This window comes from Vigna umbellata, chromosome 4 (genome assembly GCF_029865625.1).
Source record: "Vigna umbellata cultivar VRB3 chromosome 4, Vumbellata_1.0, whole genome shotgun sequence".
NCBI classification, from domain to species: Eukaryota; Viridiplantae; Streptophyta; class Magnoliopsida; order Fabales; family Fabaceae; genus Vigna; species Vigna umbellata.
The window spans coordinates 67,698,887-67,715,584 of record NC_142168.1 but is presented as its reverse complement, the minus strand read 5'-3'; positions in this window follow the sequence as shown (position 1 = coordinate 67,715,584).

The following is a 16,698-nucleotide window of genomic DNA, read 5'->3' as shown; positions in this document are numbered from 1 at the left end:
CAAAGTACCAAGGCTTACCGTCTAACTCCTCCTCGATGAAGTGGCAATATGCTGGCTCTGCATGGCTTTTCATTTTGATTTTTGGTAATTCTGCATCTTGATCAACCTCAAACATTGACGACAAGGTGGCCAGTGAGTCTGCTAATTGATTATCTTCTCGAGGTATATGGTTAAATGTGATGGAATCGAAATACTCCATTAATCCCCTGATGTAAGCTTGGTAGGGAATTAATTTTGTATCCCTAGTTTCCCATTCTCCTTTCAGTTGATGGATGACCAAAGCCGAATCTCCATACACATCCAGAATTTTTGCCTTAGACTCAATTGCTGCTCGAATACCCATGGCACAGGCTTCATATTCAGCGATGTTATTTGTGCAGCTAAAACACAACCTTGCCGTCATTGGTATATACTGACGCTCTGGGGAGATAAGCACTGCCCCTATTCCATGTCCCATCACATTCGAGGCTCCGTCGAATAACACCGTCCACGCTTTTTCGTTTCGGTCTTCTTTGTTCTCTTCGAATAGAGCCATGATATCCTCATCAGGAAATTCAGGTTGCATTGGTTGATAATCACAAAGGGGTTGATGAGCCAGGTATTCTGCTAGTGCGCTACCCTTGACAGATTTTTGAGTGACATATACGATGTCGTACTCTGACAATAGCATCTGCCATCGAGCTATCCTTCCAGTAAGAGCAGGCTTTTCAAAAATATACTTGATAGGATCCATCTTGGATATCAACCATGTGGAATGACTCAACATGTATTGCCTTAAACGATGAGCGGCCCACGCCAATGCGCAGCAAGTCCGCTCTAACGATGAATATCGTTGTTCGCAGTCTGTGAACTTCTTGCTCAAGTAATATATAGCGTGCTCTCTTTTGCCATCCTCATCATGCTGACCCAACACACAACCCATTGACTTGTCCAATACAGTCAAATACAAAATGAGTGGCCTTCCTGGTTCTGGTGGACGTAATACAGGAGGGTTTTGTAAGTATTGTTTGACTCTCTCAAAAGCGGCCTGACAATCCTCATTCCACACCACAGCCTGATTCTTTCGTAACAACTTGAACAGTGGTTCACAAGTAGCAGTTAAGTGGGAGATGAATCTAGCAATGTAATTCAATCTACCCAAAAACCCTCGAACTTCTTTTTCCGTTTTAGGCGCAGGCATTTCCATTATCGCTCGCACTTTGTCTGGATCCACCTCTATCCCCCTCTGGCTGACAATAAAGCCCAACAATTTCCCGGATTTCACTCCAAATGTACATTTGGCGGGATTCAGCCTAAGCTTATACTTCCTCAATCTCTCGAATAACTTTCTCAAGTTGAGGACGTGTTCTTCTTCTGATTCGGACTTCGCGATCATGTCGTCCACATAAACTTCAATCTCCTTGTGCATCATATCATGGAAAAGTGCCACCATCGCCCTTTGATATGTTGCCCCAGCATTCTTGAGTCCAAAAGACATCACTTTATAACAAAATGTGCCCCACAATGTAATAAAAGTAGTCTTTTCCATATCTTCTGGCGCCATCTTGATCTGGTTATACCCCGAAAAACCATCCATGAACGAAAACAGTGAATACTTGGCTGTATTATCAACCAGGGTGTCGATGTGTGGTAATGGGAAATTGTCCTTTGGGCTTGCGCGATTCAAATCTCGATAATCGACACACATCCGAACTTTACCATCCTTCTTAGGCACCGGTACAATGTTTGCTACCCATTCTGGGTATCTCGCCACAGCTAGAAACCCTGCATCGAATTGCTTCTGTACCTCCTCCTTGATCTTCAAGGACATTTCCGGTTTCATCCTTCTTAGCTTTTGCTTTACCGGTGGGCATTCCGGCTTGAGCGGGAGCTTGTGTTGTACAATATCTGTATCGAGGCCTGGCATGTCATTGTAAGACCAAGCAAACACATCCCTGAACTCCCTCAATAAGTCACGCAATTTTTCTTTCACTTCTGCTTTCATGGCTGTACCGATCTTCACCTCCTTTACCTCATCCCCATTCCCTAAATTGAGTACTTCAACATCTTCCTGGTGAGGTTTCATCTCCTTACACTCTTGTTCCACTAGTCTCAACAGTTCAGGAGGGGGTTCCGGGTCATCATCACAATCATCTTCCGTATTATTGACGGGGCGCCCAAAATCAGGAATATCAACATAATTACTTTCAAAACATTCATTGTCATATCTGCATTATTTGAGTTTATGAAAAGGAAATAAATAAACGAAAAACGACGAGGAATGCAAAATGATGATAAAACACAAACAAACACACTTTGATTATCGCGCTGAGCATAATAAACTAAAAGCGTCAACCCGTAAGTCATGAATCCTAAAGCCCCGGGTAAAGCTATAGGATTAATTAAAGTTATTACATCTTATTCAAATTAAGCATCACGGGCAAATCCAGCATCTCCCAGTTGTCGAGTCGTGCATCCGGGGAGCAGGCCCACACGAAACTGGAACCTTCCGATCCATCTTCATCTCCCACAGCTGCTATGTGGCCAGTGTTAACCCAACCAGCACTGCGAAAGCTCTCCTTGAGGTCACAGATACGAATTCTTCCCACTTTGGGCTCCCGTCTTTCCATCCGAGCCAGACTGCGCTCCCTCCTTTCTTCTATCAGCCTTCTCCTATCCTCCTTGGTGGGCTTGTATCCCAGGCCATACCTATTCTTGTTCTCGACGACCTCCAGAGGGAATGCTCGCCCCTGTCCATACCTACCCAAACCTTTCCCATGCATAACCTTCTTTTAACATGACTTTGGCCATCATGATAGAAGCACGCGACAGATGGGCTGATCGCGAATGGCTCCACGTAGGTGTTTCCCACGATCTCCAGAGATTGGAAAGTTGCCTCGAGAGCTTCCTCGGCTACTTCAATATAACGGGAGGATGATGGTCCGCTCACAAGGAGGTCCTCCTCTCCTGATACTATCACCAGCTTATCTCCCATAACATATTTCAGCTTTTGGTGTAGTGTGGAAGGCACAACTCCTGCAGAATGGATCCACGGGCGACCCAACAAACAGCTATAAGCCGGGAGGATATCCATAACTTGAAAGGTCACTTGAAAGACACAAGGACCGACTTGAACGGGCAATTCAATTTCTCCCATCACTACCCTTTTACTGCCGTCAAATGCCCTCACAATCATAGAGCTCGGCTTCATATGCATTCCATCACAGGGGAGCTTCTCCAATGTCGATTTTGGCATGACGTTCAGAGAGGAGCCATTGTCCACCAAGACACGCGCTATAACGTGATCCAGGCATTTCACAGAGACATGAAGGGCTTTGTTATGACCTCTCCCCTCAACAGGTATCTCTTCATCAGTGAAGGTGAGGTAATTATTAGCAACGATGTTGCCAACAATGCCCTCGAACTTGTTCAGAGAAATACCTTGTTCACATGAGCCTCACTGAGTATCTTCATCAACAACTTTCGGTGCGAGGCAGAGTGCATGAGTAATTCTAGCAAGGAGATCCGGGCAGGCATGCGATTCAACTGTTCCACCACTTTGTACTCACTCTGTTGTATGAACTTTAGGAATTCACCAACTTCTTCTTCAGATATTTCCCTCTTCTCCTCTGTGTCGGGGGTCTCCTCGGCCTCCACGTTCTTCCCCCTCAAGAACTCCTTTGCTTTTGCAGCCATTGTTGCTTCCCTATCATTGGTTCTTTCTCTCGCCAATTCTGGTGGTGTAAAGATTCGACCACTTCTGGTCATCCACCAATGCCTGATATGTTTTCCACAGTCGGATTTGCATATTCTCCCTCATCTAATGCAGTTGCCCCATATCTCCATGGGACGGCTTTCTCGTTCTTATAAGGGAAAGGAGTTGGCACTCGGATGACCACAGACGGATTTCCTTCAGTTACCAGTGCAGGGGTGGTCCTAGTAAAATGGATCACCAAAGGTTCGGGTAGAGTCACATCAGATTCTCCACCAATTTGTGCAAATACTTCCTCCTCTCTGACCTTGCGGCACACTTGCATCAGATTTCTATCAAGTAAGTCTTGTAGAAAAATCTCGAATTCCATACATTCCTCAATAGAGTGCCCGGCCTCCGGATGGAGTGCGCACGCTATACCCAGATCATAATCGCCCTTCACTAGGCCCTTCTTCAACAAAGCTTCAAAGATAAACCTCCTAGAACTTCGGATTTCGCCCACATCTCTTATCAGATCATGGTTTCCAACCTCGACGGCGTTCGTCGAGGAACTCCCGTGCCCGGACAATGGATTAGTATTGACGTTGGGCTGGTCCTCTTGAAACTTTAACCAACCCGAATCTATCAGAGCCTGAACTTTGTATTTGAGAGCCATACATCCTTCGGTCGAGTGGCCAACGCCTCCTGCATGATAACTACACCTGGCATTCGCGTCATAACCCCTAGGTACGGCGGCTGTACAGGCTTCATCGGACAAATGGCGACCAGACCCTTTTTGACTAGGTTAGGTAACAATTCAGTGTAGGTCATAGGGATTGGGGTGAACCTAACAAATTGATTTCCCCTTGGGTTGTTGTTGTGACCCACATTCAGATTTGGGCCCATGTTTGCGACCGGTCTTGCAGCTTCGGTTGGGATACGCTGCGGTGGATAATACGCTTGTTGTTGTTGAGGCCTAGCTTGGTGAACAAACGTGGTGTTAGCAGCATAAGGAGGTGGGTTTAAGTATGGTCGATAATTAGGATTGGGAGCTCGTCCTCTCCACGCAGGCATTACCGACGCAGCATGTACCTCCCCCTCTTTTTTCTTCCCCTGATTGAAACTGGGCTTTTTGTAGTTTGTAGCTGCAGGTGGGCCATATGCTATCTTCCCGTTTTTCAATCCAATTTCTATCCTCTCACCAATGATGATGGTGTCAGCAAAATTGACAGATACATTCCCAACCATATGCTCATAAAATGGCGGCTGGAGTGTGTTTACGAACATCGACACCATCTCCTTATCAAACAACGGCGGCTCAACTTGCGCAGCCAACTCTCTCCATCGTTGGGCGTACTCTTTGAAAGTTTCATTGTCCTTTTTTGTCATATTCTGCAGCTGCAGACGGTCCGGAGCAACATGAGTATTGTATACATATTGTTTTACGAAGGCATCAGCTAGATCCGCCCAACAACGAATTCGGTATGGCTCCAGGTGGGTGTACCAGTTCAATGCCACCCCAGCCAAACTTTCCTGGAAAACGTGGATGAGTAGCTGCTCATCATGAGCATACGCAGCCATCTTTCTGCAGTACATGGTCACATGGCTTTTAGGGCAAGTGTTACCCCTATATTTTTCAAACTCCGGCGCCTTGAACTTAGGCGGGATTTTCAAGCCCGGAACCAAACTTAATCTGGCCGCATCTCCAAACCCGTAGCTCTCAACTCCTCAACAGCTCTCAACCTCGCCTCCAGACTTTCCAACCTACCCGTAGCTCCAACGAGGCTACCGAATCCCCCAACCACCGTGGCGTGTGGTGCAGCTTCGGCTGAAAAATCCTCCCTAGCAACCACAGGCGGTACTGGGGTCACCCGAATTCCATCAGTGGTGTTGGTCTCATTCATTCCCGTGCCCACCATGGGAGCCGACACTAAGACAGGTCCCTGAGTGCCGTTGGTGGTATTGACAGTCGCGGGAAACGAGAATGAAGCGTGCTCAGCTTCTGAGTACTCTCCTACAGGAGGAGCGTAACCCGGAGGTAAACCATACAGTGGGAAAGGAACAGATTGGCTCGCAGCGTTGAACATTGGAGGATAAGGGTGAGCATTCCCCCCAACATGCGTAGATGAAGACTCTCCAGCAGTCTTCATGGATTCAAGCGTCGCCAAGATCTGGCCGATCTGGTCCTTCAACTGGCCAACATCCGTTTTGAGAGACTCTTGTGACTCCTCCCAGCTTGCCATGGCTTTTGAGTTTGCCCGGGTCCGGTAGGGATGTCGTGGAAATTTGGTCGTCGTTTTTTCTCACGCGTACTGCTTTATTATTTTAATTAATTAGATGGAAATGAAACATGCTGAACAAAAGAAAAGATGATGCATGCTAGTAATAGGGGGAAATCACAAGATTGTAATGACATACTGATGGAAATTAACACAAGCAGATGCTAAACAACATCCCACACCTTTCATTTAAAGGGAAACAAGTTCATTACATTTCTTACAGGAACAAATCATAAAGATCTCAAAATACATCAATTCCTATCCCGAGTGATGAGGGATTTCATCTCGTCTATCAACCGTTTACAGTGATTAATAAAAAGCTCTATCTCTACTGGTGGGCTATAAAAGTGGGTACTCGCTTCAGCTTCCGACACCATTCTGGGGATGTCTTCAATTGCCCCATTTGCCAAAGCAGCCAACTGAGAGAAGCTTTCCTTCCAATGCTTTACGGCCGTTTCTTGCTCTGCGATGTGCTCTTTCATTCGCTTTATCAAGGCCTGATGCCTTTCTTCAAATTCCATCGACCTCCATCGCTCCTCCTGCTCCTCGATGTAATCCTCCATCTGCTTTAACATGGCTCGATATTCCCCTTCAGCCTCTGCCAGCTTCCAGCGCTCCTGATTCAACTCCGCTTCAAATGATGTAGCCATTTCCTTCATTTGATGCCCCGATTCTTGTACTTGGACTTGCGCTTCCCTTAGTCTTTTTAGGGCTTCCCTCTTATCCCTCTTGGCTTCTTCATAGAGTTGTTTCCACTGTCTGCCCTCTTCTAGAGCCACATTCTTCTCATTCACCCTCATGGATAACTCCTTACTTGCGGCCGCAAGATCCTGTTTTACTCGGAATGTATAATCTCTCTCTGCTTCTGGCTTTTGACAATGTTTTCATAAGCCCGTGACTTTTCTTCGTTATCATTCCTCATATCCACAAAATCATTGCGAGCTTCTGTAATTCATTTTCAACCTAGCATTCCTCACCCTCAATTTCTCCACCTCACCTTCAGCTGTTTCACCTCTTCACTTTCTGGGGCTTGGGATGTTCCTTCACTCGCCGATTGATCATTGATGGGCTTGAAAGGCAACTTGACTTCTCTTACCCTCTCCAAATCCAGGTATGATAACTAACCTGCTATCCATCACTCCACTCCTCAGGTCCTTCTCTGCTCGCACCACATTTTCCCAGGCACTTCTGACTCTCCTCAACATTTCAGTACAATGTCCGTCCTCATAGTAGATGAAGAAGGCTGTGAGATAATCTGGTGAAGGCGCTCCCTTCATAGGATATCCGAACTGTCTTTGGACCAAAATAGGGTTGTAGTTAATACAATACCTAGCGCCTATGAGAGGTATGTTAGGGAAGTTGCCACAATGATGGATAGATGGTTTAGTCTCAAGCCAAGGAAGGCGCCATTTTACGTTTCCCTCTCTCAAACCGGCAAAGAAAAGAGCCCACCCATTACCTCCTTGATGCGACAGATTCTCAGGTGAACTTCTAACATCGACTACCCCCTTAAATACTCGTGCCGTCATCCACGCATATAACGCCGGCAAACAACAAAGAATCCTCTTCCCTTTTCTCTCCTGGCAAAAACTCATAGTCCCATACACATCTGCGAGGACTGCTGTTACGGGGTTTTCTGATCTCGTCTTTTTTGCCACGAAGACATCAATAGCAGTGTAATCTACAAAGTCTTCCAGCTTGGGAAACAGGACAATGCCAAACACAGTGAGGGCTAGTACATCCATGAAGGTCTCCCATTCTTCCCTATCGCCCAGGTCGTGCAAATATTGTTCAAGGTAACCTTGTGTCAGCCCCCGAATTTGATGTCTCGTTATCAACCGGTTCTCCAATTCATTGGGCTGTAATTTCATTATAACAGCAAGGGTAGAAACAGAGGCATGATGCTCCAAGTGCTGATATGGCTTGGTACCCTCTAATGGCAAGCCCAGAATATGCTCAAATTCTTCTACAGTTGGCGCCAGCTGGAAGTCCTGGAAGGTAAAACATCTCAGGGGAGAATCATAATACTGAGCTAGAGCTGTAATAGCGGGCAACTGTACTTTCACCTCCATTAAACTCAACAAATTCCCATATTTCCTCCCGAAGGCTTCTCTCTGTATGGTCTTGAGTCTTCGGCCTAAATTTATCAACCCGGTCAAATTTCCAACATGTGTCCTTAGGCTAGACTTCTTTCTTAAAATGGCGGAGTTGGTATGCAGTGTAGCATCAGATCTGGTGTCAACATCCATCTCGTGTGAAGTCAAGTGTATACCTGTGATTTCCCCTAAAACCAACATGTTACTAAATGATGCATGAATATGATGCATGATAATAAAACAACACGATGAATCAAATGCATGCATGGTATGAAAATGCAATAACATAATTTTCGAAAGAGAACGAACAGCGTGAGGATTACAAGAATACACGTTTCTCCCTTTGTGCCCTAATAAAGGTTCAATGGCTTGGATTCGAGGTCAAGTATATGCAATCTCACAAGGATGGTCTCCTGAACCTAGAGGTCAATGGTCACTAGAGCTATGGCCCCCTTCATAGCATCTCCACAACAGTCGAGTAATCAACTAGATGAGGAGACACAAGTGAAGAGAACAAACTCTAGCTGGAGTTCTCACGATAGCCAGACAGGAAGTACATCCCAGAATGACACCGCTACACAACTCCTCTAATTCTAAGTTACTCTCAGACCCGGGTATAGGGTCTCACTCATGATATGCAAAGTGTGTGTGTGAAGGGAGAATGCAAATGCACCCAAACCCTCACCTACAAAACAATCAGAAAATTCCCAAACAAATATAAACATGTTTTCTACCCTAGGGTTCAATATATCAAACATAAAGCAACTCATGCAATTATTCAAATATCAAACATAGATAAAGAAAATGGGAAGGAAAACATAAAGCAAAACCACATCAGAATCGAGCATCTAATTAAATGGCTTGACTCTCTAACTTCCCCAGTGGAGTCGCCATCTGTCGCAACCGGAATCGCGACGGGACGACGATCCAAAAAAAAAACGCGTTTTGAAAAAGAGATTTGGAGTCGCCACCATAGTTTATTCTGGAAAACTACGGAAAAACCATAAAATGATAAGGCATGGTCTACAAGAACCAGATTCTAGGTTCGGGAGTCGGTTACGTGTAGGGAAGGTACACACCCTACAACGCCTGCCTAAGGCAGTACCTTTAACTAAATGCACGAATATGATGTGTTTTCAAATGTTTAACTATCCCCTAAAATAAAATTATAAATAAACAAAATATATTTTTTTGTTTTTTGGGCCCGACAAGGATTGACCTTGCTCCTACGTATTCTCATTCAAAGAGAAATCAGGGTTACGTAGTTCTTTTTGAAAATGTTTGGGAGATTTGTTTGAGAAAATGATTGAAAGATTTGTTTGAGAAAATGATTACGGATAAATTTGGATTTTTGGGAAAGTGAACCTGACAAGGGCTAGCCTTGCTCCTACGTATCTCCACTTTGATGGAGAATCAAGGATCACGTAGTTCTGGGTAGCAAGACTATTTGTTGTTTAAAATTGTTGAGTTTTCGGGTTTTTTGAAGATTTATACCTTTTTGTATTTTGTTTAAGAAAGAGAAAAGGTTGTTAGCACAAGGACGATGCGTGCGATCACACATGTGCTAAACCTTTAAAACATATTTTTGTTAATTTTACTTAAGGAAAAGAAAAGGTTTTAGCACAAGGACGATGCGTGCGATCACACATGTGCCTAAACCTTTAAAACATATTTTTTGTAATTTCAATTAAGAAAGAGAAAAGGTTTTCAGCACAAGGACGATGCATGCGATCACACATGTGCCTAAACCTTTAAAACATATTTTTTGTAATTTCAATTAAGAAAGAGAAAAGGTTTTCAGCACAAGGACGATGCATGCGATCACACATGTGCCTAAACCTTTAAAACATATTTTTTGTAATTTCAATTAAGAAAGAGAAAAGGTTTTCAGCACAAGGACGATGCGTGCGATCACACATGTGCCTAAACCTTCAAAACATATTTTGTAATTTTATTTAAGAAAGAGAAAAGGTTTTCAGCACAAGGACGATGCGTGCGATCACACATGTGCCTAAACCCTTAAAAACATATCTTTATAAATTCCTTTATTTAAATTGTAAATATTGCATTATTAAATATATATTTAGGATAAGTAAATATGTAAAATAAGTAGATAGAACAAAATAAATAAAATAAATAAAACAGATAGAATAAAATAAGAAAACAAACAAATAAATAAACGAGCGTTGGGGGAATATGCACGGATGTTGGGAATTAAGTGAAATAACGAGCGTTCGTTGCGGGGATTAACGAACGCTCGTCGAGAATGAGGAGGACGAATGAGCGTTAACGGACGCTCGTCGAGAATGAGGAGAAAGATTGAGCGTTCGCTTGGTGGAAATAACGAGCGGACGTTGGAAAAAAGGCTTAAGGACGAGCGTTCGTTTGGGACGAGCGTTCGTTGGGAAAGGGTTGAATGATGAGCGCTCGTTGGGGACGAGCGTTCGGTTTGGAGTTGAATGACGAGCGCTCGCTGGACGAGCGTTCGTTGTTGGCGTTGAATGACGAGCGCTCGCTGGACGAGCGTTCGGTTTGGAGTTGAACGTTCGTTGGGAAAGGGTTGAATGATGAGCGCTCGTTGGGGACGAGCGTTCGGTTTGGAGTTGAATGACGAGCGCTCGCTGGGACGAGCGTTCGTTGTTGGCGTTGAATGACGAGCGCTCGTTGGACGAGCGTTCGGTTTGGAGTTGAACGTTCGTTGGGAAAGGGTTGAATGATGAGCGCTCGTTGGGGACGAGCGTTCGGTTTGGGAGTTGAATGACGAGCGCTCGCTGGGACGAGCGTTCGTTGTTGGCGTTGAATGACGAGCGCTCGCTGGACGAGCGTTCGGTTTGGAGGAACGTTCGTTGGGAAAGGGTTGAATGATGAGCGCTCGTTGGGGACGAGCGTTCGGTTTGGGAGTTGAATGACGAGCGCTCGCTGGGACGAGCGTTCGTTGTTGGCGTTGAATGACGAGCGCTCGCTGGACGAGCGTTCGGTTTGGAGGAACGTTCGGTTGGGAGTTGGTCACCAAATGGTCCGTCCAAGAAGTGGACGGACAGACGTTCGTTGAGGAGGTAGGGGACGAACGTTCTAACAAGGCTTAACGTGCGTTATTTATGGGCTTGGCCCACCCGGGTGATTTCTAACCTAGAATCTCCTAGGGGTTTGGCACCTTCCCTTCCATTCCTCACCCACTCAGATTCAAACACTCTCCCGTAAGCTCACTCCCACGACTCATACGCTCTCCAGAGACCCAAGGTCTCTTACTCTCTTCGCGGGCTCGCCCCGCCTACACCAGCGCCGGCCACCATCGCCTCAACCGGCACACGCCTTGGCCTCGCCGGCGACAACTCAGACCACCAGCCCTACTGCCAACCGCGGCGCCACGGCCTCTTCTCCCTCGCTTCTCTCGCACCAGCCTAGGGTTGAAGCTTTTCCACCTTGGGCACCGCCTGCCGCCGCTCCCACTCTTCTCTCTCGTCCTGGTTTTCTTATGGACCGTTATTCACTGGTTCAACCTTGATTTTGCACGGATTTGGTTGAGAAACAGAAACGTTGAAGACTGCGGAAAATCAGAGCTCGTGCTGCTCCAGGTCTTTGAAAAGGAGAGACCGAAAATGGATTTCTATAGCTTCATGTGCAGGATATACATTGGCATGTGTTGGTGTGTGTATGAGTATGAATCGTGAATGAAGAAATTGTTCTGCCTTGTATGTTGATTGGGTTATGCTTGTTGGAGGTGGCGTCGGAGATGTTGGGGGGAGATGGAGTGATGATGCTGGAAGTGGTGCTGGAGATGAAAGTGGTGGAGAGGAAGAAAAGGGACTTTGGGAGTGGATTATGGTTGAAGATGGAGATGAGGTGTTGAAAATGAAGAAGGTAAGGGATGAAAATGATGGGTTGGCTGTGGGGTGTTGGTAGTAGTGTTAGAGATGATGATGCTGGAGGTGGTTACGGATGGGGTATACGCGAGAGAAACCGAATGGCTGCCCCGGCCGAGAGAAGCAAGACGAAGGCTATGGCGATGGCGCCTTGAGCAAAAGGGAAACCATGCTTCTCTGGATTGACACTCATGACGTTTTATGGATAAGTTTGAGAAGATGAAAAGGGATGTTGAGTGTTATGAAAGACAGGAACTCAGGAGAAAAGGAAATTCAGTGAAGCCTCGTGATGTAAGGCGCATTCATGTGCTCATGGGGAGGGAACAGAGATACGTTGGTAGCAGAAACATTAGGCAGTGAATGTAGCAGAAAGAATACAATATCGAGTACGTGAACATTAACATATCATATGATTACCTTTAAGATCAAACTAGGATGGAGAATGGGGATGGGCGACTTACCTGAATGCTGGAGTTTCCTTCTTCCTTTTATTTTTTGATAATCTCCTTCTCTTCTCTCGGTGCAGGCCTAAACCTCCCAGGAAGCTAGCTTCTCTTGGTCGTCGATTCTTGATACAGTGAGGAGATATTTTTCTTCTTTCAGAGAGCCTCTCTTGATTCTGCTCGCCTCCTCCTTTCTGTTGTGTACCTTTCACTTTCTCTTCTCCATTGCTTTTTGCCAATTCAATCCCTCTGCTGTGCCTCCTGCCCCAAAACCAAATCGCGCCTCTGCTCTCCCCCAAAACTTGCCTTGTCCTTGCCTGCACAAAACCAATTTTTGCCTCCCGCAGCAGAGCCGTTTTTCTCCACTGTCCCCTCCTTTTTGCCAATTTGTCCTTTTCTAACTCTTTTGATTCATTTTATTTTTTTCTTTAATTTTAAAAACCTTTTAAACTAATAATAATTATGAAAAGATAAAAATTTAAAAAAATAAGAATTAAAATGAAAACGAAGAATTAAAAGAAAATAAAAAATAAATAATAAATAAATAAATAAAAGGAAAAAAAAAAAAAGTAAAATAAATGAAAGAGATAGAATAAAAAAAAATAAGCAATAAAGAAAAAGGGAAATAAAACAATAAGATAAAATAAATAGAACTAAAAAAGAAATAGGTAAATGAATAATAAAAAGGTTAAATATGTGACAACCAAAATGCAATAAAACTATAAAAATAATCCGACGAAATTGGGTATTGACAGCTGCCCCTCTTTACTTAGATTTTACTAGATAATATGACAATGACGTTTTTTATATTATCAGAGTAAAAGATAAGTAAAGATAGAAATACTAATTTCGTCTGGATTTCAAACAGAATGAGAGAGGAATAAACAGGGAAATCTAAACAAAATGAACAAGGCTAAGAGAATTGGGGTGTGTAGACATTATGGAGGGTGTACCAAACCTATGGAAGTGAATGAGGTCTAATAACCTCGTGGAGGGTGTTACCAACCCTATGGATGAATGATATGAGGTGGACTAAACTCGTGTGGAGGGTGTACAAACCCTAATGGATGAATGACGTGAGGTGTACTAACCTCGTGGAGGGTGTACAAACAATGTGGATGAATGCTATGGGTGTACTACCTCGTGGAGGGTGTACAAACCCTAGGGTGAATGAATGAGGTGTACAAACCTCGTGGAGGGTGTACAACCCTGTAGATGAATGAATGTGAGGTGTACTAACCTCGTGGGGGTGTACAAACCCTAATGGATGAATGATGTGAGGTGTACTAACCTCGTGGAGGGTGTACAAACCCTAATGGATGAATGACGTGAGGTGTACTAACCTCGTGGAGGGTGTACAAACCCTAATGGATGAATGATGGAGGTGTACTAACCTCGTGGAGGGTTGTACAAACCTGTGGGTGAATGATATGAGGTGTACTAACCTCGTGGAGGGTGTACAAACCCTATGGATGAATGCTATGAGGTGTACTAACCTCGTGGAGGGTGTACAAACCTATGGATGACTGTGTGTGAGGTGAGCTATCGTAGAAACACTCTGGGATCAGATTTTTTTTGAAGAAACATTGGTAGATACTGAGCAAAACATTAGAGAGATTTAGATATAAAGGTCTGCTAACCTTTTTCACCACTTCATTTTCCCTTTACGGATTTTTGAACAATTTTCTTTGCTTTCTATGAAATGATGTTATGTTATGATGGTGCATGAATGCATATGAGCCAGTGGTTTCGTTCCCTTCTTTTGCTCTCGCTTTCTCTTTCTTGCACCTTTTTTCTTCTTTTTTTTTTTTTTTTTTTTTTTTTTTTGTGAAAATTCTATGCTTGGAATCCGTTGTCAATGTTGACGTCAAACGCGATGTACGTTCGAAATGCATTCAATCAAAATAATGTCAAGAAGCAGTGGGTTCTTTGATGAAAGGAAGAGAACGTAACTAGGGGTTCAAATTCCCTCTAGCACTAGCTTGAACCTGAAAAGGTGCGGGAGATGAGTATGAAAGGGATGGTTGAATGATTACCTGTGGGTAACGTTAGCATTTGAATTTTTCTTACTTTGGGAGGTGTTTAGTATCTACACATGCATGGCCCGCAAGGGTTGCCCCAACTTTGTTGCGTATAGTAAACTTGATTTGGAGAGGTGGAAAGGTTCGGGTAGGAAGGATTGCCCCAATTTGGCGATTCTTGATTGACGGGGAGACTTCACATTTTTTGTCTTTTTTTTTTCGATGTTTTTTTTCTTTCCTTCTTTTTTTTTCTTTTGAGTGATTGTGTCATTCACCACATCATTTCGTTTCAGGGTTAAAATCGTGAGAAAGATTAGGACAAACAGTCTTCAGTCAGCGTGGACTTTTATTGGCTTGTACCGTGGCCAAAGGTCAAAGGGTTTTGAAAGAAATGGATAATGAAGGCTCAAATAAGTGTTTGGCGGTTAAATTGTTTCAACAAGAATCATTTGCAAGGTGTCGAGTCAACTATCCTAAAGATTTGAAACTTCGGGCATCCTTTTTTTTCATTGCTGTTTTTTTCTTTCTTTTCTTCCCCTTTTGGGTCGCTTGCTTCGTTGTCTCTGTTGTGTACTTCTTGAGACTTTATATATTTTTTATTTCTTTTCCTTCTTCTTTTTTTTTCAGAAATCCCCTCCTTGATTTCGGATGCCCTTGATGTACCCTTTAGGTTGACATCGATGTGCTAATGATTCTTGTCGGGGGTGATGAAAACAAATATAATTTATGGCTCAAAAGGGGTGCAATTGGATAAACTTCTTTTAACGTTTGGATAAAGAAAAAATGGCCACACGTCACTCTGAATCTTTGCTTACCTTACTTTCTCGCGACCTTAGCCCTGGAATAAAACTCGGTAGTGGTTGACACATCGACTTCATTGTTTTTTTTTTTTTTTTTTTTTTATTTTTTATTTTTTTATTTTTTTTATCTCCCAATCAACAGATCGTTGGGGATGTGTACCATGATGAACACTGCCCCAGTATTGTATTCATGACCCCTTTGTTTTAATGGGAAATGAAAAGGTTGAGGGTTCAAGTAGTATGAATGCAGATGCTCTAGCGGAAAAGAACGATGGTTACCCCCGAAACCTTGCATCAGGAGAAGACCCAACTTTGGTATTTTCAAAATTTATTTTGCTTTTGCTTTTCGAAAACACTACGCCCTTGACAACCTCATTGACAACGAATTCAACATGTGTCTTTTCTTTTGCTTTCTTTTTTTTTTTTTTTTTTTTTTTTTTTTTTTTACTTTTTACGACACCCACCAGGACCGAGCTAAGCCGACTGAATACCCGTGATGCTTTTATTGACATTCGTTCAATTATTTTCGTTTTCATTCCTCTTTATTTACCTAAACAGCTCAGCGCGACATGCAATAATTTCAGAAAGTATGAACAAAAATTTAATATGCGGTATTTATTGAATGAAATAACACAGATTACAACATTTAAAAGGCAATGTTAATATTCGCTAACGGCAACCCTTATCACGGAATCATCATACATAGAACTTTTTGACCGCATCAGAATTAACCGGTAACGGTAATTCCTCCCCATCCATCCTTGTGAGAATTAGTGCCCCACCAGAGAATGCTTTCTTCACCACAAACGGCCCTTCATAGTTTGGGGTCCACTTGCCTCGATGATCTTTTTGGATGGGCAAAATCCTCTTCAACACCAGTTCGCCTCATGAAACTCTCTTGGGTGCACCCTTTTGTCAAACGCCTTTTTCATTCTCCTTTGATACAGCTGTCCATGACACACTGCTGTTAACCTTTTCTCTTCGATAAGGTTGAGTTGGTCGAATCGGGTTTGAACCCACTCAGCTTCCTCTAACTTAGTTTCCATTAACACGCGTAAGGAGGGAATTTCGACCTCAAATGGAAGTACCGCTTCCATCCCATACACTAGCGAGAACGGCGTGGCCCCAGTTGATGTTCGTACTGATGTGCGGTATCCGTGCAAAGCGAAAGGAAGCATTTCGTGCCAGTCCTTGTAGGTGACCACCATCTTCTGCACAATCTTCTTGATGTTCTTGTTAGCAGCCTCTACTGCCCCATTCATCTTTGGACGATAAGGAGAGGAATTATGGTGGTGAATTTTGAATTCCTCACATAACTCCGCCATCATCTGATTGTTCAGGTTGGTAGCGTTATCAGTGATGATCTTGTTAGGTAGCCCATACCTACAGATCAACTCCTTCCTTATGAATCTAACCACAACCTTTCTAGTCACGTTGGCATACGAAGCAGCCTCAACCCACTTGGTGAAATAGTCGATTGCGACTAGTATGAAGCGATGTCCATTTGACGCTTTTGGTTCTATAGC